This window comes from Bos grunniens, chromosome 10, assembly GCF_055505025.1.
Source record: "Bos grunniens cultivar Pamir isolate PY7600 chromosome 10, Bosgru_T2T1.0, whole genome shotgun sequence".
In the NCBI taxonomy this organism is placed as follows: Eukaryota; Metazoa; Chordata; class Mammalia; order Artiodactyla; family Bovidae; genus Bos; species Bos grunniens.
Genome location: NC_141174.1, coordinates 12,118,434 through 12,144,005, shown reverse-complemented (window position 1 = coordinate 12,144,005; position 25,572 = coordinate 12,118,434). Strand labels below are relative to the sequence as shown.

The following is a 25,572-nucleotide window of genomic DNA, read 5'->3' as shown; positions in this document are numbered from 1 at the left end:
AGTCTTCTTTAGTCAAGGAAGACTTCCCTATGGAAGTGGCTTTCAAAGTGAGACTTACGGGATGAATGAGTTAATGGACAAATGCACAACAGGAAGGTGATGAGGAAATGGGAAATAGCCTTTCAGGTAAAGAAAAATGGATACAGAGAAGACTCAGAGAGCAGGACTCCTTTGAGAAACAGAAATGAGCTTTGTCAAACTGTGGCAGAAGGTGCAAAGGAATAAAAAGAAGAGTGATGAGGCTTTAGATGTAGGCAGGAACCAGGTCATGATTATTCTTGTCATCTGTGTTGATGATATAAAACCTCAGGCCATAAAATTCAGACATGAAAGTTATCTGACTCTCTTTTACTTTAACTCAGCCTATGTTAACATTTCGAGCACTACAGTCAAAATTGCCTAGCTGTTTACCAAATCTGTTTCCCCTTCCTCCTAGACATGTAACTAAGCCATGTTTTTCAGTCTTCTTTGCAATTAGTTGTGGCCATGTGTCTGAGTTTTGGCCCATAGAAAAAGAGAAGTTTCTTCCAGTCTCAGCCAATCGAAACCTCCCATATAATCTTCCTCCTTCTTCCACTGTCAGACAGCTAGTAATGATGCTCAAGGTGACCTTGGAAGTTATGTAGAAACAGCATCACTCCCCTGCCACACACACATACACTCTCACATTGAGAGGATGTTATAAACAATTATGTTTCTACTGCACTAAGCCTTTGCAATGTGGATGCTTCTCTGTTACAGCACAGAGTCTCAGAATGTGTTCTGAGAGCAACAGCAGTAGTACCTACCACCTCGAAACTTATAAGAAATGCAATTATTGAGCCCCATTCGAGACTTACCTACACACTGAATTAGACACTCTAGAGGTAGGGCCAGCAATCTGTGGTTTATATATAAGCCCACCAGGTGATTCTGATATGGGTTAAAATTTGAGAACACTCTTTATATGTTTTCCATTATCTTAACCCACCCCACCTGGTGACAGAAATGAAGCTCAATTAATTCAAGGAGGTCACAACCAATTCAGCATGTCCTTAATCAGTTCAACCTGCCTACACTGCCAATGCGTAAGATTTCTGGACCTTATTTATGATCTATTAACCTGTGGTATTCTTTGAAACTTCTATTCTTTCTTTTCTTCCTTCCTTTCTTGATTTCCTCCTTCCTTCCTTCCATTCCTTCTTTGTTTTCTTCCTTCCTTCCTCTCTTTCTCTCTCTCTCTTTCTTTCTTATCCTTGATTGGCTCTGGTTGTTTTTCCATGATGACTGGTACTTTTTTTCCCTTACATCAACCTGTTCATATCAGGTCTCTAGCTACTTTTGAAATCATCCTTTACACACCTTTAGGCTAGCGTCAGGGAAATTCACATTCCCACATTGCTGTTTCTCCTCCACGTTTCCCACCCTATGTCACACAGGTGATCCCTTTAAGGTTTTCACCTTCCTCAGGTTCTTCCTGGGGTGACACACGGGTGTTCTGGACTCTCAAGTTTTAGTCTCTTTCTCCAGCCAGATTTACCTAATGGAGGGGCAGTTCTAAACATATGGTTTCTTTTTTAAGTATTTCAGCAAATTTTCCTTCTGTGGCCTGTTATGGGGCTAGGAAAACTGGCTTTTAAATATGGTGATGGTTTCTGCATTTTGCTAAATCTATTCTCCATAGTATAAAATTTGTCTGATTTTTGTGTTTTTTTTTATGTTTGTAGTTGTTTTAGATATAGATATAGATATGCTCTTGTTTTTGCTTGACGCAGCCATGATTCTCTTCACTTTCTCCTAAGAAAATTATTCTCATGAATTTTCAATCAGATTTCATAGTTCAAAAAGCTTAGCTACACTTCTGAATATGCCTTATTTTAGCAATCGTTTAAATTTCTTCATTATTTCTACTGAGTTTTCCACAATATTTTTCTCCCTGCATATACATGTATTAATGGATGCTTATCTGGGGTCTTTTCTATTTTTCTGCTGTCATTTTCTTGTGGTAAGAACACTTGAAATGAGATCAACATCTTGAATGAATTTTTAAAGGTACAATACATCACTGGTGACGGTAGGTACAACAGTGTATAGAAATCATCCAGAACTTATTCATCTTTCTTAACTGAAACTTTATCTATTAATTTAGTAATTCCCTATTTCCCCCTTAGCCCTGGCTTTGAGTCTATGAATGTGACTATTTTTGATACCTCTTTTAAGTAGAATTATACTGTGTCCATCCTGTCATTATTTCATTTATCATAAAGTCTTCAAGTTCCATCCATGTTGTTGGTATTTCGGTGTTTCCTTCTTTTCTAAGGCTGAATAATAATATTTTCTCATGTATACACTAACTTTTTGCCCACTTCACTCACCAATGGACATTTAAGCAGTTTCTTGGCTATTATGAGTAGTGTTGCAGAGAACCTGGGGATACAGACATCTCTCTGAGATAATTATTTCATTTCCTTAGAGAAAATACCCACAGGGGAATTGGTATCTTATGGCAGTTCTATTTTTAATTTTAAAGGAAAGTCCATATAGTTTTATTTTTATTTTTTTTTATTTTTAAACTTTACATAATTGTATTAGTTTTGCCAAATATCAAAATGAATCCATCACAGGTATACATGTGCTCCCCATCCTGAACCCTCCTCCCTCCTCCCTCCCCATACCATCCCTCTGGGTCGTCCCAGTGCACTAGCCCCAAGCATCCAGTATCGTGCATTGAACCTTGACTGGCATCTCGTTTCATACATGATATTTTACATGTTTCAATGCCATTCTCCCAAATCTTCCCACCCTCTCCCTCTCCCACAGAGTCCATAAGACTGTTCCATACATCAGCGTCACTTTTGCTGTCTCGTACACAGGGTTGTTGTTATCATCTTTCTAAATTCCATATATATGCGTTAGTATGCTGTATTGGTGTTTTTCCTTCTGGCTTACTTCACTCTGTATAATAGGCTCCAGTTTCATCCACCTCATTAGCATATAGTTTTTATAAAGAGTATATCAATTTATAACCCCATCAATAGTGTGCAAGATTTTAGATCTTTCCACATCCTCACCAACAGTTCTCTTTTTAATAATGGCCATTTAACAGATGTGAGGTGATATCTGTTGTTTTGACTTATATTTTCTTGATGATTAATGGTGTTGAACACCTTATCATATACCTGTTGACCATGTGGGTGTCTTCTTCTGAGAAATGGCTCCTCCCAGGACCTGTGGCAGGTGAGGCTGGTTGCAGGAGTCTGACCAAGTTGCTGGAGCTGAGTCCATAGACATGGGGACGCTTTGGTCTATAGCTGGGACTGTGTGCAGCAAACCTGCTACAGGATGTGTGTTTGCCTTCTCAAAGCAGCTTTTCTCAGTCTTGGCCTTATTTGGAGTTCAAAACCTCCTACCTGGATCCCAAAGCTTCCACAGTCAGTTCAGTTCAGTCACTCAGTCATGTCCAACTCTTTGTGACCCCATGGACTGCAGCACGCCAGGCCTCCCTGTCCATCACCAACTCCCGGAGTTTACTCAGACTCATGTCCGTTTAGTCAGTGATGCCATCCAACCATCTCATCCTCTGTCATCACCTTCTACTCCCACCTTCAATCTTTCCCAGCATCAGGTCTTTTCCAATAAAAGCCTCTTGATGAAAGTTTCCACAGAGGCACTTTTATTCATGATGGCTGCCAGACTGTTGTTTGCAGAGGGAGTGTAAAGTAAGAATTTCCTATTTCATCATCTTTGCTGACATTATCCTCTCCAAATGGCATGTTTTACAGAAATAGAAAAAAAAAAAATTCTGTAATTCATATGGAAACAAAGATGACTGCATATTGCAAAATCAATCCTGTGTCTTATTCTTAATAAGCAATAACTAGGAGAACATATATGTAATATATATAATCCCAAAGATTATTATATATACATATGTATACATATATGTGTATATATATACATTTTTATTAACCAGTAGAAAAAATTTAAATATATTTTTATGTATGTATATCAGTATATTAATATATCCAACTAATCATTAGAAAAAACAAACTTACCAACAGAAAAGTGAAGAGAAAGCAAAAACCATGTACAGAGAAGAAAACATATATCTCACTAATCAGTATGCTCAACCACGATCAAGTCGATCAAGATCAGCAAATCATATACACAAGATGAGCTTTGCTTGTATTTAACTGGTAAAGATGTCAGGCAATTCCAGAACAGAAATCAACAGGATTGCTTATGCAGAGCTCATTGAAGGGTAAATTGGTAAAATCATGCTTCACATTCTTTAGCGTTATCTATTGTGATTGGATACCTGACAGAGTTGCTACAGCCCAGCAATTCCGCTCCTGCTTACCAAAGAGCAACTCTTGCTCATGTGTTCACGAGCCAAATTACGAGGGAATGATAAGACAAAATCTGAGAGAGGGTCACCTCTGGGAACAAGGGTAGAGGAGGTGCATATAAGCAGGTGGAGGATATTGATAAGGTTCTTGTTCTTGGAGAGTATGGGCACTCTTTACATTATTAAAAGTAAAACAAAATAAATGATGGTCTTGTGTGAAACAGTGACTGTGTGTTTCAGAAACCAAGGTTCATATAAGGTCCTTAAGAAGGAAGAAAAATAATATTTATGGTTTTGCAATTAAAAGCTTTGGTTTCTGAAATAGTTAAGATATGTTGTTGTTATTATTAGCTTCTCTTAGCAGTTTTACTCCTCTGAGGCATTAGATAAATTCCATGGAGTAAAACAAAGTATTACTGAGAGCAAAACAAGACTTTGGCTAATATATGAAAATATTATTAATGACAAGATGTTTAGATTTATGCTGTCAAGGGCTTTTCATTTAAGCAGAATTATAGGGTTTTGTAAACCATCTTTCTATGTTAATAAGTTAACATACCCCATATTTTTCAAAAAGTCTGAGATAGAAGGATGAATTTGCATGATTAGTTACTTTCTAGTCATTTACCTTGAGACAAAGCAATTATTTCCATTTATTTGTGAAACATAAATATGTATCACCTACTTAACTTCTTCATGGACATTCAAGGAAAAAAGGAATTTTCATTCTTTCAAAGAAAGCTGAGGTACTACTGAAAAATATCAGTGAAAGAAGATCCTGATACCTAAGCAATTTAGTCAGGAATAAAGATCCTTTATAACACAGTACCAGAGTTAAAGTTTCACCAATCCAAATCATCGTTGGTAGTAGCTTTTATCCAACAGGTGACTCAGCTGTAAAGAATCTGCCTGTCAATGCAGAAGACACAAGAGATGTGGGTTCAATTCCTTGATCAGGAAGATCCCCTAGAGAAGGAAATGGCAACCCACTCCAGTATTCTAGCCTGGGAAATCCTATGGACAGAGGAGCCTGGCAGGCTATAGTCCATGGGGTTGCAAAGAGTCAGACATAACTTAGCAACTGAGCACATATGCACACACGCTTATCCAACAACGTGGATAACATCCAACATCTTTAGACTGTAAGCTATTACATTTAATAAAGAATATTTTCTTTTTATGTGTTTTTGAAGCATTAAAACAGTATTATTCTTCAATTTGGAAGATAGAGGAAATATAGAAATGTAACTAGAGGAAAAAATACGACTTAATAATCTCCGGACAATCATTAGGTGATGAACATGATTTTGAGAAATACTAATTGTATATCCTCACTGGTAAATGCCTGACTATATTAATTCAAATTATTAAAGCTGAGTAGAGATAATCTTCCCTTGCTGCTGCTACTGCTGCTAAGTCGCTTCAGTTGTGTCCGACTCTGTGCGACCCCATAGACGACAGCCCACCAGGCTCTGCTGTCCCTGGGATTCTCCAGGCAAGAACATTGGAGTGGGTTGCCATTTCCTTCTCCAATGCCTGAAAGTGAAAAGTGAAAGTGAAGTCGCTCAGTCATGTCCGACTCTTCGCGATCCCATGGACTGCAGCCCACCAGGCTGCTCCGTCCATGGGATTTTCCAAGCAAGAGTACTGGAGTGGGGTGCCATTGCCTTCTCCAATCTTCCCTTAAACAAAGTTAATAGACAAAAGGAAATAATATGAAGTCCTAAACATAATTTTTTTAAAGGGAGTGGTTATTTATGTGATAAATGTATATTACATTTATTATGTTTTGAATAAAAGGTCCAATTTGTGCTTTGTGAGATTTGACTTTTTTTTTAAACATCTACATTTACAGGTTTAAAAACTACCTCTAGTTGTGAATAATTATAAGTAAATATTCAATTGTTTTGTCATTATTTTATATATTAAACAAAATAGAAAAATATTCAACAATCAGATCACATCAGATCAGTCACTCAGTCGTGTCCGACTCTTTGCGACCCCGTGAATCGCAGCACACCAGGCCTCCCTGTACATCACCAACTCCCAGAGTTCACGCAGACTCATGTCCATCAAGTCAGTGGTGCCATCCAGCTATCTCATCCTCTGTCGTCCCCTTCTCCTCCTGCCCCCAGTCCCTCCCAGCATCAGTCTTTTCCAATGAGTCAACTCTTCACATGAGGTGGCCAAAGTACTAGAGTTTCAGCTTTAGCATCATTCCTTCCAAAGAAATCCCAGGGCTGGTCTCCTTCAGAATGAACTGGTTGGATCTCCTTGCAGTCCAAGGGACTCTCAAGAGTCTTCTCCAACACCACACACAGTTCAAAAGCATCAATTCTTTGGCGCTCAGCCTTCTTCACAGTCCAACTCTCACATCCATACATGACCACTGGAAAAACCATAGCCTTGACTAGACGAACCTTTGTTGGCAAAGTAATGTCTCTGCTTTTGAATATGCTATCTAGGTTGGTCATAACTTTCCTTCCAAGGAGTAAGCATCTTTTAATTTCATGGCTGCAGTCACCATCTGCAGTGATTTTGGAGCCCAGAAAAATAAAGTCTGACACTGTTTCCACTGTTTCCCCATCTATTTCCCATGAAGTGATGGGACTATTCAGCAATAGGGAATTATTTATTTATGCAACATCATTAAAATAATGCAATTAATGATTAGCCTTTGCAATACTGCTTTAAATCATTTTAAAGATATTAAAATTCATGCAAACAATTTATCAGTATAAGCAAAAGCTTATGACATAATATTAAGTTTAAAAAGATGTAATAAATAATTAATGACAATTAGGTACAGCCATAATAAATAAAAAATGACTAGAAGGCAAGTGTATTATGTTTAATTATTGCCATTGTTTTTGTGTTGAGATAACAAGTAGTAGTTTTCCGTATTATCAATTTGTTTTTTACAGAAATTGCAACTACCATGATAAACCTCCTTGTGGAAAAAATCTCTGTTCATATCATTCATTGTTATCTTATAATAAATTTGTGTAACTAGGTGTATTAGATCAAGGAATGTTTTCAAAACCTACCTAAGCCAATTGCTCTACAGAAACATTTGTACAAATGTACAATTCAACAGGCTATAAATAAGGATGTACCCATTCTAATTTTTAAAAAGAAACTATGGTGACACAAACCATCAATATTTGAGCCTCTTTTCTCCCCTCCAAAGTGGCTCCAAGATACCATGGTATTTTATGATTACTGTGGAAAATATGTGAAAAAATTGAGAGCATGAAGTCACATGCTGCTACTTCTAAGTATCGTAGTAACAAGTGCATTTGGAAATTGCCCCAAATTTTCTCTGATTAGGAAGCTTTGTCGAGATCCCTAGGAAATATAATCCCCACTAGTTTATGTAGTCACGGTAAAGAAAGTCCTGACAGCTCTGAGACCACTCTGCAATTATCACCCTTTGAAGACCACTTCTGTTCTCTATGGGCTACGTAGTTATGTCTTATTTTTCTCACTGTTGAGAAGTGTTCTTATTTTTATTCAATTTTGTCTGGTTTTCTCATGCTAATGTTTAAATATTTCATAAAATTTTAGCTAGGATTTTAGTTAAATCTTTTAATAAACTATAGGATTTTTTTAAAGGTAATCACAATACAACTACTGATCCTCTGAGTTATTCTGCTAGTTATTCCTTGGAAACTGGCAGAAAACTTTCTTATACAAAATGAGAGGTTCAGCTTTCTTTTTATTTAATTTTTGGGTTTCATTGTAAGTTGTAACACTTTGCTTTGGACATTGCTGCCTGAACTCCTCTCTAATTGAAACACATATAATGTAGATGTTAAGGAGGCATGATGAAGTCTGGAACCAGAATACCTAGATTTGATTCTTTCTCTTTATGCAGCTGTCGTTCCCTCATCTAATGTGAGCATAATAATAGTAACTGCCTCACAGGGTTTTCATGAGTTTAAATAAGATAACTATGCATAAAATTTTTAATAATTTATATATATATCACTAAGAAGGTGCCAAGAACCATTCAATTTATCATCATTATCACTATCACTATCTTATGGTAGGAAACCTTCATAATAGTAGACCTCAAACCATGGAGAGTGGTTATATATTTTTTAGTTGGATAATTGTGCTTTACAATGTTGTGTTGGTTTCTGCCATCTAATAATGAGAATCAGACATAAGTGTATGTGTGTGTGTATGTATATATATATATCACCTCCCTCTTGAGCCTCCCTCTCCCCCCAACCCACCATCCCACCCCTCTAGATTGTCACAGAGCACCAGGGTGAGCTCCCTGTGTCATACAGCAACTTCCCATCTATTTTACAAACAGAAAGAAAAAAAGTGAAGTCACTCAGTCATGTCCGACTCTTCACAACCCCATGGACTGTAGCCTATCAGGCTCCTCCATCCATGGGATTTTTCCAGGCAAGAGTGCTGGAGTGGATTGCCATTTCCTTCTCCAGGGGATCTTCCCGACCTAGGAATCAAACCCTGGTCTCCCACATTGCAGGCAGACGTTTTATATATATTTTAATGTTACTCGAGAGTGGTTTTAAATGAAGATTCTTGGGTCCCACTCTCCAAGCTTGTGAGTTAGTATGTGGGGGCAGGGGGGGTGGGACCCAGGTGTTTCTAACATAAGTGGTCAACAGACAGCATTTTGAGACATTCTGAACTTGTGACTTGTTTGAGGGGAAAAAATTCATCTCTCCTATTTTTATTTTTTTTAACCATTCAATCACACAAAAGTGGAAACAGCCAGAAAAACTGTTTCAAGAAGGCAACTTATTTCCAAATTGTTCATCACAGGTTAAAGGTAAACAACTGTCAATTCCCTTCCAAATAGTACATGTATTGGAGGGTGTTTTGCTTTCTCTCATGATGGTTTCCTTCATGGAATTTCATGGTTCTGTGATGCCATGCGTTGGTGGTAGATTGGAACAGAAAGAGTGAACCCAAGGCAGTGAACCCAACAGAAAGCACCAGAACAGAGCTCAGGACTGGAATACTGATGCTGCATGGCCTAGGCACATATGCTGGGTTCATCACTTGAGTTCGCTGTGCTTATTTTACTCTGTAAAATAGGAAACTAATAATATCTAACTTATAGCTTTGTTGTAAAAATTAATAATGGGACTTTGAAATAGTATGACTCAAAGTGCATTTTAATTAATCTTCGTCCAGCTGCCTTCCTCCCAAAAGGTTGGCCGTCATTGATCAAATAATGTGTCCTATCTCTTCTTCTCCCCAGGCAAAGATGCTGCATGTGATACAGAATGCAAATTATGAAAGGAAACATGGAACACTGGTCAAGCAAAATGTATTGCTCTGCCTGCAATTTCCCCTTCTCTACTTCAGACATTAAAAACTAATTCTCTAAGTTATTCATTGCTGGCAGAGATGATTAATTTAATCTTTATAGATAAAGTAAAATGTTTGGACGAAAGGAGCAAATACTCTGCTGAGGCTAATTGTAAGGCACATTCGGGTGAATAATTCATTGTGTGCAGTATAATGATATCATAGATGGTTAGCCAAGAACAAACATCAATTCTATAAAGAGAATTAAACTAAAACCAAGTCCATTTGGCAGCAGAGGACGAGTATAGTCCTTATGGCCAATATGGATCTTGTTTTCATAAATCCTACCAGGACTCAGGAAGATTCCATTATTACCAATTTATGATAACCTATCATGTGTGCCTTTATTTCTCAGTATAAATTCCCCACATTAAGTAAAACATTTAAAGTCATCTCCTGGTGTTTAGAAATGTATTACAGTAAGACAGGCAATGGAAAAAAAATATCCCACGCTGCTACTAAGTTTGGTGGCTACAGGCATGTGACAATCTCCTTGAGCTTTCAGTTTCTTAGCACAGAAACAGGAAAGCAAACATCAGGTTGTTGCAAGAAAAACATGCTTTATTTAAAGCATCATTTCATGTAATGCTGGTCTCACAGCAAATATTTGATCAGAGAAAAATCTGGAGACAGATCAGCATATATGTGCATATGTATATATAAGTACATGTACATATTACAAATAACATTTCTATCTATTTATTCTCCTATCATCCAGCCAACTTCACATTTACCATTCAGCCCTGTTCATTCCTTTCTTCAAGGTATTTTCCTCTTCCTCTACATGTCTTATAATCCTCATCAACAAAAAGAATACAGATGGAAAGGTTCTATTTCTCATTAGTAGTTAAAAATGCAAATTATAGCACCTTGGAAACTAGGATTTAAAAAAAAAATAACATGAGCTGATGTGGCGAAGATAAATCAGTTCCTTCTTAACCAATACAGTACAATCTTTTTGTAAAATAATAAACTCAAAAGTAAGAGCCATAAATGTGCTAATAACCCAGCCTCTATTCTCTAAAAGTATATCCAAAGAAACTACTGGAAACAAAAATTTAGTGGCACAGTTAATATCTTCATGTGTATTACACTGTATTTACATACATAAATGTAAAATACCAAAATTAAAATGAACAAACGGCCCAGAGAAGGTTTGTGTTGTTTTTGACACGAACAGTGGAATGTTACAAGCCATTAAAATGGTAATAACATAACATAAAAATATGCAAAACATGAATATTTATGACAATGTAAATACAAACGATAAGTGAATGTGTTAGTCATTCAGTCGTGTCCGACTCTCTGAGACTCCACGGACTGTAGCCCACCAGGCTCCTCTGTCTATGGGATTTCCCAGGCAAGATTATTGGAATGGGTAGCTGTTTCCTTTTCCAGGGAATCTTCCGGACCCAGGGATTGAACCGAGGTCTCCTGCATTGCAGGCAAATTCTTTACCATCTGAGCCACCAGGGAAGCCCTTTATGACTGTTTAAACTATGTATATGTGAAAGGTAAAACAAAAAATTTGAGCTTTCAATAGGTAGAATTATAAGCAATTTTTGCAATCACAACTTTTCAAAATTTTTAAATGTTGGCTTTTTCTTTATGGAAAAACGAATTTTTATAAAAGTGTGATCTACTCTGCAAAGTCTTCGCAATGTACAGACAAAATATGCATTTTCTTCTCTTTCTAAAAATAGTACCATTTAGTTTTAATGCTTATTCTGGATCTTAATCTCTTCCTCGGAAAGCCTTTAAGCCCTTTGAGGACAAAGGTTCGGTAATTTCCACTTTAAAAATATCTTACAACATCGAGCTCAGGCTAAGAATTCAGTGAAGAAAAGTTGAAGAGAATTGTGAACAAATCCCTGGGTTGGAAATGGCTACCCACTCCAGTATTCTTGCCTGGAGAATTCCATGGACAGAGGAGCCTGGCGGGGTACAGTCCATAGGATCACAAAGAATCAGACATGACTGAAGCAACTTGGCACACACACACACACACAGATGAGTTACAAAAGTATTGCCAATACAATTAGATAAAAAATCGATATATTAATTGGGAACTGGTTAAGCAAATCAAAGCGACCAGTTCCTGAGATAGAATATGGGATGGAAATGCCTCTGGGGCGGAAATGCCTCTGGGGCTTGGTTCTCTAGACCCCTCCAGGTTCATCTTCTGTTTCTGTTGAAGTCTGGTTTCACTAGCGCCTCATCTCCTGCAGCTGTTCTTTCTGTACTACACTCTTCCAGATGTACTCATGTTGTCGATTTTTTCCCAAACACCATTCATACAAGCCATCTGTGTATTGGATTTATGAAAGATCTGGCAAAATTGATAAACACACACACAATGGAAACTTTTGAGTATCGAATATTAGACACTGTTTGTATCAGCCAGGATCAAGTTAGGAAAACAGAAAACACACTAGATATTCTAACAGAGAAAAATGGAATATAGGGAATAAAGAGGAATTGGAGGCAAGCAACTGAATGTACAAATGAACAATGGCCTATTTATATATGACAATATAACTCTCACCGTCAACCTCTGATAGCAATCAGCTGAGAATGATCAGGACTTAACCAATGACTGCCAGCTTCCCCATCTTTTTTTTTTTTTAACCATCCCTTTTGGGGAGCATAGCCTAGCCTCAGCCAAATGTCCTTCCACAAACATTCACCTCAGACACCTTGCCTCCAGCTTGCCTGCCTCCAGCTTTGTATTCCAACAACCTCCAATCAGAGCATGCCCCAAAGCTCCCTTTTTTTCTTCCACTCTAAAGATTTCCCACACTCCACACTGCCTTTGAGTCTCCGCCAAGTGCAAGTGATGACGACTGACTCTTGCTATGTAGAAAGCGCTGAATAATCAGTCTCTGTTTGCTCTTTGTTTGGGGTGTCCTTTATTTCCACAGTGAAATAAAAAGAGGTTACACTGAGCTGATACAAACATTACAAACACTGCAAGCAGTCACTACCCCTTAAGGCTGGAGGGGAAAAAGAAAATGGCTATCAGGACCTAGTAGCTCAGACCCAACAAGGTTGGGAGAGACCATGTGACTGATGCAGGCACATTAGTATCTGGGAGATGGTAGGGCTCACCTCAGAGCTGAGCCTGTTACTGAATCCAAGCTAGTTCTCCTCGCCCCAAAACAGGCCGCTGAATCCAAAAGATGAGGTGCTGAGGCAGGGAAGGGACTTTAATCAGGGAGCCGGCAACTAGCCCCTCAGAATAACTACCTTATCCAGGCCTGGATGCCAGGTTCTTCTATAGACCAAAGAGAAAGAAACAATGAGGAGCTGAAGTCAAAAGGCAGAATTGAGAGGGAGAGGCAGTGGGGAAGTAAAGTGAAAGGGTATCAGTCTTGGAAACATCGCCACGGGAATGGCCAACCTCTGGAACGGGTGTGTGGCTCTCTTCTCTTCCCAGGTGGGCAGGGACAGTCTCTCCCTTGAGCTAACCTAAGGCACGTTTAGGTTACAGTCCAGCGGAGGGGCAGGGTCCTCCAGGCAAGCCACTGAATATGGTTATAATCATGAAAGCAACGAAAAGCAAGTCAAAGAAAGTTTCCAGCATAGGTTGGAATTGGCTTCCTCCCTGCAGCAAGCCTTCTGGGGAAAGGATGCTGAGGCTCCAGTGCTCACACACCTGAGAAGGTGCAGTGAGGCTGGTTCTGGAAGTGCCAAAGGATACAGACAGAAGCCAGTGCCTGTGCTGTCTCTCCATGGGCTGAACAAAGGCACTTTAGTTTAGTCGAGCAGTTTAGTTTAGTTTACAGCCTAACAGAGTCTGACAAAGGATAGAGACTGAAGCAAGTGCCTTTACTGGAGTGAAGGTCTTAGTCAGGGGGATGCTTACAGAAACAGCAGATGGGCTCCGAGGACAAGAATAGCAAGCAAAGAGGAAGGAGCGTGTCCTGGGCTCATTCTGGCAATACCTAACTGACAAGGGAAAATGTACTTTGCGGCATCCAGGCATCAGCTTAGCAAAGCAGGGTATAGAAGGGCGACAAAGGAGACAATCACTTAGTAATTAACATAGCGTGTGTGAGTCACTCAGTCATGTCTGACTCTTTGTGACCCCAAGGACTACAGTCCGCCAGGCTCCTCTGTCCATGGCATTTTCCAGGCAAGAATACCGGAGTGGGTTGCCATTTCCTTCTCCAGGGCATCTTCCTGACCCAGGGATCAAACCTGGGTCTCCTGCATTGCAGACAAACTTTTTACCATCTGAGCCACCAGGGAAGTAATTAACATACTTCCATCTAAAAGAATTTTAACCACCCAAAACCCACCGTTTTGCTTTTTCCCCCCATTGTTGTTTTTGTTTTTGTTTTTTCCTGATAGCTTCCTGGGTCATCTTTATTTTCTCCAACCTCACAATAAACCTTTTCTTACTCTATATCCTTCTAAACCATGTCCTGGGAGACTCACCTTTTGCATCCTAAATCAGCCAGTGGTGGTATTTCACTGCACGAAAAGCCTTTGGCTCTATGGGAAAGTTAACCACTCCCTTGGGAGACAGAAACAGCTGCCATCACTAGGGATTTCTAAAAGGCTGTTTGTCCTTGTTGACCTTGTTATGCACATTTCCGTGATATCTGTGCATATGTGCTGGCAGATGCTAGGGTGACTGCGAGGTGATGTTTCTAGAAGGAGGTGGGCATCTTGCTGCATCTCACCATGGGAAAAGGCATGTTGACAAAGGTAAGTGCCAGAAGATTCGGTGGCTAGGGAGGCTGAAGGTAGGCAGACACAGAGAATGAAGTCAAGGTCCCGGAAATTTGGAGATTCCTTACCTATGGAAGAAAGTTTTCTTATATTTACTTTTTTAACTAATACACTTTCCAGAAGTAACATATGTTCATTGTAAACAACAAAACACTAAGTTACTGAGTGAAGAAATAAAAAGTCCTTCCTCATCCTCCACTATGTCCATCTCCCTGGTATGCCCACTCTTCACTGCTTACTGTGCAATCTTTTTGACTTTATGTGTGGTTCCCTCCCATACTGACTATGAGTTTGGCCACATGACTTGCTTGCCACTGAGATAATAGCAAATCTGACACAAGTAGGAAATTGACAAAGACTTCTGCAGTTATATTTGCCTCTCTTCCTGGGCACCCTAATGACCCCTGCCATTCCAGAAGGTACCCTGACATGAGTGTAAGCTCATTCCAGATGATTCGTCTTCAGCTGAGTGAGAACAACTTTCAAACTAACTCACCAAATCATGAGAACTATCAAATGTTTTGAGTAACTGAGCTTTGAAACGGTTGGTTGCAAAGTAAAAGTTAGCTCATAGAGTTCAGTCAGTCAGTTCAGTCGTGTTTGACTCTTTGCAACCCCATGGACCACAGCATGCCAGGCTTCCCTGTCCATCACCATCTCCTGGAGCTTGCTCAAACTCATGTCCATCGAGTTGGTGATACCATCCAAGCATCTCATCCTCTGTCATCCCCTTCTCCTCTTGCCTTCACTCTTTCCCAGTATCAGGTTATTTTCCAATGAGTTAGTTCTTCACATCAGGTGGCCAAAGTATTGGAGCTTCAGCATCAGTCCTTCCAATGAATATTCAGGACTGATCTCCTTTAGGATGGACTGGTTGGATCTCCTTGCAGTCCAAGTGACTCTCAAGAGTCTTCTCCAACACCAGTTTAAAACAGTTTAAACAACAGTTTAAAAGCATCAGTTCTTTGGCACTCAGCTTTCTTTATAATCCAACTCTCACATCCATACATGACTACTAGGTAAATCATAGCTTTGACTAGAAAGATCTTTGTTGGCAAAGTAATGTCTCTGCTTTTTAATATGCTGTCTAGTTTGGTCACAGCTTTTCTTCCAAGGAGCAAGTGTCTTTTAATTTAATGGCTGCAGTCACCATCTGCAGTGATTTTGGAGTCCAAGAATATAAAGTCTGTCACTGTTTCCACTGTTTCCCCATCTATTTGCCATGAAGTGATGGGACTTGATGCCTTGATCTTAGTTTTCTGAATGTTGAGTTTTAAGCCAACTTTTTCACTCTCCTCTTCCACTTTCATCAGGAGGCCCTTCAGTTCCTCTTCATTTTCTGCCACAAGGGTGGTGTCTTCTCCATATCTGAGGATAATGATATTTCTCCTGGCAGTCTTTGATTCTAGCTTGTGCATCATCCAGCCTAGCATTTTGCATGATATACTCTACACATAAGTTAAATAAGCAGCCTGACAGTATGCAGCCTTGACATACTCCTTTCCCAATTTTGAACCGGTCTGTTGTTCTGTGTCTGGTTCTAACTGTTGCTTCTTGACCTGCATACACATTTCGCAGGAGGCAATTAAAATGGTCTTGTATTCCCATCTCTTTAAGAATTCTAATATTAAATTACTCTTGCATTTCTGAGATAAATGCTACTTAATCATTCTATATTATTTTCCAATACATTGCTGTGATCTATTAGTGGTATTTTATTTGAGATATTGCACCTGTGTTCACAAATTAAATCATTCAATTGTGTTATTTTCTTATTCTCTCCTTATATACACTTGATAAAACTAAAGATTGATACTAACTCCTTTATCCTTAATAGTCTAAAATCTGAAAATGATACCTAGGTAGAAGGTGTTATGTTTGTTTGTGTCTGTTTACCTGGGTGTGTTTTGTTCTGCCAGTGGCCTAGCTATACCAAACTCAGCCAAATCTTCTCATTTATCGTCTATATCTATCAATCATATATATCTATATAGCTACCATTGCCTCCTCAGTTTGTGAGAATAGAACTTACTCAGAAGCAGTTGCTGAAATTCCTAGTTCTGTCTTCAATGCCTCTCAATTTCTTCTTATATCTTTCTCAGCTTTTTGAGGTAAAATTTGATAATGATAGTGAATACTTACAAGGCTCTTTATGTATAAGCACTGTTCTCAGTACTTTACGTGTATTAACTCACTCAATTTATTCTTTATAACCATCCACTTCTGGTTAGAAAACTTACACAGGGAATTGGCCTAGCTACTGGAATACTAAGAAAGCAAAATGAGAACACTGAGGTACCTAGAGGTACATGGAGGTAAGAGCTGCAGCACGTGGCTACCATCCCTATGTCTGGGGAATGTCGGAAGGTTGTCAGAACTGAGAAACTCCGTAGAATTGAGGTACAGAACTCTGAGCAAAGGCGCCATCTAAGTCACAAAGGGAGCGGAGGGGTCTTGGCAATGAGATGGTGCTCACTGTGCCAGTACAGGGAGGAGACGGGAGGAGCCTGTTCTGGGGGCGCCGAGAGAAGACAGAGACTAGGGCCAGCCCTTCTTCCAGAATCACCTGTGCTGTTAGAATCTGGCGTCAGGAGCGACAGGCAGACAGAACATTCCTGCCACTGCTTCCTGCCTCTAAGTTGCGCTTTTGTGACCTCTATTGACATGACTTTACAGGAAACAAGTGGAAGAAGGAAAATAAAGTTTGCGGTGCCCCTAGCTTCACAAAGAGCGTTATAGGGTGCATTTGGGGTTTAAAGAAGAAAAAAGAGCTTAATGAGCACACATTTTAAAAAATATTTTTTTCCAATATCACAACAGCTTGTAGTACACACCTGGTATTCAGACCTAATCAGTCTGTTCCCAACCATCGTACAATGCTGCCTCTCTGACTATAAAATTCTAAAATATACTTTGATTCTGTCTGCCAGGTTGCTAGCGTCTCTTGAACTGTGTCTTTCTTCCTATTCATCCCAGCTACAGAGTTTTATTTTAAACAGTCAATGACAGTTTTATTTAAAATTTCGAAAAGTTTATTATAGTAAGAACACTTAACATGCAGCTTACCCTCTTAAAATGTTAAGTGTACAACCCAGTGATGTTAACTATAGGCACAGTGCTGTACAGTAGGTCTCTAGAAATTATCTCGTATAACTGAAACTTTATACCCATTAAATGGCAACTCCCTATTTCCACCTTCCCCAGCCCCTGGCAATCACCACTCTATACTCCCCTTCTCTGAGTATGACTACTTTAGATGACTGATATAAGTAAAGTCATGAAATTTTTGTGCTTCTATGACTGGTTTATTTTGCTTAGCTTAATGTCCTCAAGTTTCATTCATGTCATTGGATATGGCAGAATTTCTTCTTTTTAAAGGTGACATAATATTCCATTTTGTATATAAACAACCTTTTCTCTTCCATCATCCATCAATGAGAATTTAAGGTGTTTCCACATCTTAGCTATTTGAAAAGTGTCACAATGAACACGAGAGTACTAACACATCTTTGAGATCCTGCTTTCGAGTCTTTTGGATAAACACTCAGAAGTGAGATCGCTGGATCCTATGGTAATTCTATTTTTAATTTTTTCAGGCTCTTGCATACTCTTTTCTGCTGCACGTGGACCAATTTTCAGTCTCATCAGTAGTGTGCGCAGTGATGGACACAGTGGGGGAAAGGGGAGAGTGGGAGAGATGGAGAAAGTAGCGTCAACATAGATGTATTATCAGTTGTAAGATGGACAGCTGGTGAGAATGTAGCACAGGGAGCCCAGCCTGGGGCTCTGTGGTGACCTGGAGGAATGGGATGAGTAGAGGAGATGGAGGCTGGGAAGGGATGGGATGTATGTATAATTATGGCTGATTTGCATTGTTGTATGGCAGAAACCATAAAGATTAAAGATGAAAACATTAAAGATGTTTAAAATTAATATAAAGATTAAAAATATATTTAAATTTGAAAATATAGAAAAAATAGTGTGCAGGGTTCTGAACTTTTCACATCCTGATGACGTGTTTCAATTTCCATCACATATTAGGCTAAGTTTAAATGGACCAAATATTATCCTATATGTCTGCAGATACAAATTCCTCTAAACTTTCTATGATGCTTACTGTCCTAAGTTTCTATTCTCAAAATGGAGTTAATAATTTTTTCTTGAGAAACAACAAAGCATTGAATTCCTCAAATGATTGGTAACTGCCACTGAGCTGTCGTCTTTGTAGCTGAAATGACTGACATCCCCACTTACGGGGAGAAATGAGATGAACCGCTGTGACCTGTGCCCTGGCAGCTTTCATTCAGAGCAGACGGGCTTGGGCTATGCCCCTTGTGCAGTGTGGTAGCCTTCAATGCTCCCCCGCTTCTTTGGCCCCAAGTTTTCATTGCAAAGCCCCGCATCCTACCCAGGGCTGACATTCCTATGCTGCTCTCTGGACTCAGAAAGTGGGATATGCAGCTCATGACTTGCTTGGTTCTCCTTTCTGATTGGCCCGTTTGGTTACTCCTAGGAAATGTCTAGATCCTATTGGGTTTCCCAAAAGTTCATTTGGGTTTTCTGTAATATCTTATGGAAAAATCCTAATGAATTTTTTGGCCAATGCAATAATATCCACTAGACTTGGATATGAAGCTCCCTTGTTACTGCTTCTAACTTCTCTAAAAGAAAAACACTCTGCATATTTTGGGAACTTTTTTTCATTATGATTTTGTTTCTCTCACTTTCCGTCTTTCAAGAATTTCTTATACATTTGTGTCCATTGAAAGTTCTGCGTATCGATCTACATGCAGGTTGTGAATTTTAAAAAGAAAATATCCTATCATTTCTAGAGATTTTGTGCAGTATGGGAAAGCTAAGTCTTCTATTTAGGATATAAATGTTCTTTTTAAAAGCAAAAATAAGATTCTGCTACTCATTATGTTTTACAATTTTTTTTTTTTTTTGGTTCAATAAAACACAGACACATTTCCATGAAAGCATGTATATGTTATTTGAAGGCCGAGGTAGTGTTCTTGACAAATATAGACGTTCCCCTACTGGGGTCCATTTTAGTTTGTTTCAGTTTTCACTATTACAAGCAATCCTACAATAAGCATCCTCGTGCACTTTTGAAATTATTTCTATAGAATTGATTGTTGAATGTTGATTTGTAATATCAAAAGAGAGCTTCATGGGATGTGGCTTTCAAAGAAGTAGATTTCTTCTCTACGTTTTTGTTAATACTCAACTGCATTAGCTTAGAATCCGCTTGTGCTGCCTGTTTCATTCCAGGAAGTGAAGTGGCCAGGCCCATCATCTGTAAATATCTTCAATGAGTCAGGGAAATAGCATCAGGACAGAGGAGATTATTCAAAAGCATCACTCATTTATTCCCAGAACGGTAGAAATGGGGTTACTATATCTGTTGATAAATAAATGAAGATTTTTTTTCTTCACTAAAATGTTTACTTGGCAGTATGCAGAAAATACCATGCCCTGAAGTCAAATAAGTGATTTCTAAAAATCCTCAGAAAACTTTACATGCTCCAAGAAACATTTAATCCTTTTCAACAAAGAGTTCTTTCCTTCACATCCTAAATCTCTCTTCTCAATAGAGGCAAATCTCAACATCTGTCTTCATTCCACTTTTAAACATCTTTTGCTTTCTGGACTTCTTTCCAACAATTAGCACTTCCAAGTTCCTTTACTTTCTTTTATCCTCAAGTTTAAACTCCAAAATGCCTATGTCAGAACAAACAGCTGGTAGGTCTACCAGAATAATCCTAGGTAAAAACGTCATTAATATACAATAAGCTGATTCACAGCAAATGACCAAAATATCACTAGAATTTACCAGAAGTGTGGTTTCTCTGTGAGATTTGCTATTTTCCTTAGACACTATAAGAAAGCAAAGATGAAACATAAAGAAATGAAAAGAGAAGGAAAAAAAAAATCACCGTGGCCAACTTTATTTTCCAAAAATGTCCACAGCCAGGTTTCTAGTCCCAGAATTTCAGAACCTTGACATTTCTCTTCCTTCAAAACAGAGAGTCTAATTTTCACCTCCTGATGTAGGTCAGCCTCTGTGACCACCCGGCACACAGAGTGCAAAAGAAGAGATGCTGTCTGACATGTGAGGCCAGGACACAAAAGGAGATACAACTATCACCTGGCACTTCCTTTCTAGAGACCCTCATGTTTGGATCCCAGCCACCATATTTTGAGGAATATCAGTCCACATGAGGAGGCCACATTTAGTCATCTGGCTGACCAGCCTAGCTCAAGTACCAGTTGATAGCCATTAGTATCAGGCCTGCAAGTGAACAGCCTTCAGATGATGTTAGTCTCAGCCTTCCTAGTATCTTCAGATGATGCTTCCGACAACATGGGTCAGAAACAATCCATTCTTCCTGTGTGCTGTTCAAATTCCTGACACGTAGAGTTACTGAATTAAGTCTTATGAACCCTGCTGTGTCCCTAGCCCAGCTGAGGCTCTCTGCCTTGATGCCTTGGTGTGTCGGTGGGGGGAGGGGGTGTCTGTTTTCATTCGGATTCTAGTAGGCAAATATTGAAACCAAAGCTGAGATTGATGCAGTACAAGCTTTATTCAGTGGCCAAAGAATAGAGAAGTGGAAACTGAGTTCACAGATCAGCTTCTTGCCCACCTGGTGGTGGTGATTTAGTTGTTCAGTGGTGTCTGACTCTTTGCGACCCCATGCACTGTAGCCCACCAGGCTCCTCTGTCCATGGGATTTCCCAGGCAAGAATACTGGAATGGGTTGCCATTTCCTCCTCCAGGGGATTTTTCCAACCCGGGGATGGAACCTGGCTCTCCTGCATTGCAGGAGGATTCTTACTGACTGAGCCACCAGGGAAACACACCTGGTGAGAGAGATTTAATTTTTGAGAGTAAAGACAAAGGGAGGAGGAGTGAGGCTAATGACGCGGAGGCTATGTGTTAGTCTATGGGGAAAGGGCAGAGCTTTTTCTGACAGAGTAGGAGGACACCCCCTTTTATCCTATTTTTGGTCCTTCTGTCTGGGTGTTTCATTTAATATGTTAATATAGTCAAATCAATATATATTAAGACTTAGGGTCTGTTGGAGGTCAGAGTCATGCCTTATAATTCCTAGCTGTTTCCATCTGTGTTTTGTTTGTAGCTTCCTTTTTTAGCTCTGGAAGCTTTAACTTAAAGATTTATGTTAATTCCTGCTGAAGGTAGGAAGTTGGCTAGTTTTGAGCAAGGATAGAATCCCATGGAGGGAGGAGCCTGGTAGGCTACAGTCCATGGGGTCGCAAAGAGTCGGACGCGACTGAGCGACTTAACTTTCTAACTTTTCACTCCTGCTAAAGGTGGAGGTTATATGTAAAGTAGACAGCCAGTGGGAATATGCTGTATGGTGCAGGGAGCTTAGCTCAGGGCTGTGTGACAAGTTAGAGGGGTAAATGGGGTGGGAGATGGGAGGGAGGTTCGGGAGGGAGGAGACATAAGTATACCTATAGCTGATTCATGTTGATGTATAGCATAAACAAATGCAATATTGTAAACCAATTATCCTCCAATTAAAAATAAATACATTAAAAACAAACAGAAGTGGGGGTTGATGGTTTTTGAGCAGAGACCCAAAGCAACTGGCTACAATAAGGAATCTTTAATAAATGGTTGCTTGTCACTAAATTATTTTTATCCATCAGAGGGCAGAGAGAGTGAAAACCACAATCACAGAAAACTAATCAAACTGATCATATGGACCACAGCCTTGTCTAACTCAATGAAACTGTGGGCCATGATATGTAGGGCCACCCAAGATGGACAGGTCTTAATGAAGTTCTAAAAAAATATGTGGCCCACTGGAAAAGTATATGGCAAACCACTCCAGTATTCTTGCCTTGAGAACTCCATAAACAGTATGAAAAGACAAAAAGATATGACACTGAAAGATGAATGCCCCAGGTCGGTAGGTGCCCAATATGCTACTGAGAAAAGTGGAGAAATAACTCCACGAAGAAGGAAGGGATGTAGCCAAAGCAAAAACAACACCCAGTTGTGGATGTGACTGGTGATAGAAGTAAAGTCCGATGCTGGAAAGAACATTTCATGGGAACCTGGAAGGTTAGGTCCATGAATCAAGGCAAATTGGAAGTGGTCAAACAGGAGATGGCAAGAGTGAACATCGACATTTTAGGAATCAGTGAACTAAAATTGACTGGAATGGGCGAATTTAACTCAGATGACCATTATATCTACTACTGTGGGCAGGAATCCCTTAGAAGAAATGGAGTAGCCCTCATAGTCAACAAGAATCTGAAATTCAGTACTTGGATGCAATCTCAAAAATGACAGAATGATCTCTGTTCATTTCCCAGGCAAGCCATTCAATATCACAGTAATCCAAGTCTATGCCCCAACCAGTAATGCTGAAGAAGCTGACGTTGAACGGTTCTATGAAGGCCTACCAGACCTTCTAGAACTAACACCCCAAAAGATGTCCTTTTCATTATAGGGGACTGGAATGCAAAAGTAGGAAGTCAAGAAACACATGGAGTAATAGGCAAATTTGGCCTTGGAGTTCAAAATAAAGCAGGGCAAAGGCTAAGGGTTTTGCCAAAAGAATGCACTGGGCATAGCAAACACTCTCTTCCAGCAACACAAGAGAAGACTCTACACATGGACATCACCAGATGGTCAACACCGAAATCAGATTGATTATATTCTTTGCAGCCACAGATGGAGAAACTCTATACAGTCAGCAAAAACAAGACCGGGAGGCTCAGATCATGAACTCCTTATTGCCAAATTCAGACTTAAATTGAAGAAAGTAGGGAAAACTACTAGACTATTCAGGTATGACCTAAATCAAATCCCTTATGATTATAAGGGAAGTGACAGATAGATTTAAGGGATTAGATCTGATAGAGAGAGTGCCTGAAGAACTATCGGTGGAGGTTCATGACATTGTACAGCAGGCAGTGATCAAGACCATCCCCAAAAAAAGAAATGCAAAAAAGCAAAATGGTTGTCTGAGGAGGCCTTACAAACAGCTGAAAAAAAGAGAAGCTAAAGGCAAAGGAGAAGAGGAAATATATACCCATTTGAATGCAGACTTCCAAAGAATACCAAGGAGAGATAAAAAAAAAAAAGCTTTCCTCAGTGATCAGTGCAAAGAAATGGAGGAAAACAATAGAATGGGAAAGACTAGAGATCTCTTTGGGAGAAGGCAATGGCACCCCACTCCAGTACTGTTGCCCGGAAAATCCCATGGATGGAGGAGCCTGGTAGGCTGCAGTCCATGGGGTTGCTAAGAGTCAGACATGACTGAGTGACTTCACTTTCACTTTCCACTTTCATGCATTGGAGAAGGAAATGGCAACCCACTCCAGTGTCCTTGCCTGGAGAATCCCATGGACAGAGAAGCCTGGTAGGCTGCAGTCCATGGGGTTGCACAGAGTCGGACACGACTGAAGTGACTTAGCAGCAGCAGAGATCTCTTTAAGAAAATTAGAGATACCAAGGGAATATTTCATGCAACGATGGACACAATAAAGGACAGAAATGGTATGGACCTAACAGAAGCAGAAGATATTAAGAAAAGGTGGCAAGAATACACAGAAGAACTGTACAAAAAAGATCTTCACGACCAAGATAATCACGATGGTGTGATCACTCACCTAGAGCCAGACATCCTGGAATGTGAAGTCAAATGGGCCGTAGGAAGCATCATTTAGGAAGCATCATGAACAAAGCTAGTGGAGGTGATGGAGTTCCATTTGAGCTCTTTCAAATCCTAAAAGATGATGCTGTGAAAGTTCTGCACTCAATATGCCAGCAAATGTTGACAACTCACCAGTGGCCACAGGACTGGAAAAGGTCAGTTTTCATTCCAGTGCCAAAGAATGTTCAAACAACTGCACAACTGCACTCATCTCACATGCTAGTAATGTAATGCTTAAAATCCTCCAAGCCAGGCTTCAGCAATACGTGAACCATGAAATTCCAGATGTTCAAGCTGGTTTTAGAAAAGGGAGAGGAATCAGAGATCAAACTGTCAACATCCATTGGATCATCGAAAAAGCAAGAGAGTTCCAGAAAAACATCTGCTTTATTGACTACACCAAAGCCTTTGACTGTGTGGATCACAATAAACTGTGGAAAATTCTTAAAGAGATGGGAATACCAGACCACCTGCCCTGCCTCCTGAGAAATCTGCATGCAGGTCAAAAAGCAACAGTTAGAAGTGGACATGGAACAACAGACTGGTTCCAAATGAGGAAAGAAGTATGTCAAGGCTGTATATTGTCACCCTCCTTATTTAACTTATATGCAGAGTACATCATGCGAAATGCCAGGCTGGATGAAGCACAAGCTGGAATCAAGATTGCCAGGAGAAATATCAATAACCTCAGATATGCAGATGACACCACCCTTATAGCAGGAAGCAAAGAAGAACTAAAGAGCCTCTTGATGAAAGTGAAAGAGGAGAGTGCAAAAGTTGACTTAAAACTCAACATTCAGAAAACTAAGATTATGGCATTGGGTCCCATCACTTCATGGTGAATAGATGGGGAAAGAATGGAAACCATGAGAGACTTTATTTTCTTGGGCTCCAAAATCACTGCAGATGGTAATTGCAGCCATGAAATTAAAAGACGGTTACTCCTTGGAAGAAAAGCTATGACCAACCTAGACAGCATTTTAAAAAGCAGAGAGATTACTTTGCCAACAAAGGTCTGTTTAGTCAAAGCTATGGTTTTTCCAGTAGTCATGTATGGATGTGAGAGTTGTCATATAAAGAAGGCTGAGTGCAAGAAGAATTGAACTGTGGTGTTGGAGAGGACTCTTGAGAGTCCCTTGGACAGCAAGGAGATCCAACCAGTCCATCCTAAAGGAAATCATATCTGAATATTCACTGGAAGGACTGATGCTGAAGCTGAAACTCCAATACTTTTGCCACCTGATGGGAAGAGCTGACTCATTGAAAAAGGCCCTTATGCTGGGAAAGATTGAAGGTGAGAGGAGAAGGAGACGACAAAGGATGAGATGGTTGGATGGCATCATTGACTCGATGGACATGAGTCTGATTAAGCTCCAGGACTTAGTGATGGACAGGGAAGCCTGGCGTGCTGCAGTCTGTGGGGTCACAAAGAGTCAGACATGACTGAGCAACTGAACT

The 25,572-nt window shown here is 39.7% G+C and overlaps 1 long non-coding RNA gene across 4 annotated transcripts in view; it reads left to right on the top strand.

Moving 5' to 3' along the window:
- The window catches only part of LOC147363922 (uncharacterized), a 114,361-nt gene that overhangs the window by 31,057 nt on the left and 57,732 nt on the right, over positions 1-25,572 (top strand). The window contains exon 3 of one of the 4 annotated variants that reach the window (XR_015133922.1): positions 9,573-9,705. The exons of the other annotated variants lie outside the window; for them this stretch is intronic. This is a non-coding gene — a long non-coding RNA (uncharacterized LOC147363922). Of the gene's footprint in view, positions 1-9,572; positions 9,706-25,572 lie in introns of those variants that run through there. 4 annotated transcript variants of the gene reach the window in all.